The sequence below is a fragment of the Trichosurus vulpecula genome, chromosome 4 (genome assembly GCF_011100635.1).
Source record: "Trichosurus vulpecula isolate mTriVul1 chromosome 4, mTriVul1.pri, whole genome shotgun sequence".
Taxonomy (NCBI): domain Eukaryota; kingdom Metazoa; phylum Chordata; class Mammalia; order Diprotodontia; family Phalangeridae; genus Trichosurus; species Trichosurus vulpecula.
The window spans coordinates 190,892,403-190,893,583 of NC_050576.1; positions in this window are offsets into that span (position 1 = coordinate 190,892,403).

Below are 1,181 nucleotides of genomic sequence, written 5' to 3' on the forward strand. Positions count from 1 at the left end.
GTACCTCAGTTTCCCCATCTGTAAAATGAGCTAGAGAAAGAAATCTCAAACCACTCAAGTATCTCTGCCAAGAAAACCCCAAATGGAGTCACAAAGAGTGGGACAGGACTGAATAACAAAACTGCACTCTATAAATGTTATTGGCATTATTCCACCCCTATCGATAAGGAGAAAACAGTCCTGTGTCAGGAGGGATCAGATGGAAGGCACCTTATGAGGTAAGTGCTGTGAGGAGCATTAATACTTCCATTTTGAAGGTCTTGGGAAGGTCCACAGAGATGGCACTCCCATAACCTACAGGCTTCTTGGATAACGGGTGCACGACATCCCCATTATAAAATACAGGAGGACAGCATAGATCTCTAAGTACCCTTTAGCTAGTACTTTTTGCCAAAGAGCCTTCCTTCAAGGTACATAGATTTCGCTGCCTCTCTGTTTGGTCTCTGATGATAAAGTAGGAAAGGGCGGCTGGAAAGTAGAAATTTTCCATCTGCTGTTGCTGTTTATGTAGCAAAGGAGGCTTTGGTCCTGAATTCTCCACTGGGCTTTTGATGAGGGGACTCCTGCAGATAGTGGGGAGCTATTCCTATTCCTGGACACCTTTTTCTATTGACCTGTTCTCTCTCCTGGACTGGGTTATGGTCGCCCTCTAGTGCCCATTTTTCAGCTACCCATTTCGTGGGGTTGGGTCCCGATAGGAGGTTCAGGCTCATCAGCCACCCATGGAGCCAGTTTGGCCTCCGCAGCGCTTTAGGAGCCCTGGCAAAGGCGAACAGGATAGAAGTAGAGGAAGGAGAAGTGAAGGAGCCCCCGTGCGGAGAAAGATCCAGACAGACTCAGAGGCAAAGTTCGGGCTGGGATTGGGGGTGGGTCGACTCAGGGCCAGAAACCTCTCTGGTGCCTTGGAACCCGATTTTGCTAACTTATTCCTTAAGTGACCTTGAACAAGGCCTTCCCCCTGTCTCGACCTCAGCTTCCTCCTCCGTAAAATGGCACACGACTTGCTCATCTCTAAATTCCCTTCCCCTCTAAATCTAGGACCCAGGAGCACTCAGTCTCTCCAGAAGGAGCCGCTGGGGGGCAGCAGAGAGCTCTCGGCTTTACCTTTAAGACAGGGAAGGAGGGGGAGGGGTTTGCGTCCTCCGGGGAGAAATCAGACCTGCTCCGCCCCCTCCGTCTCC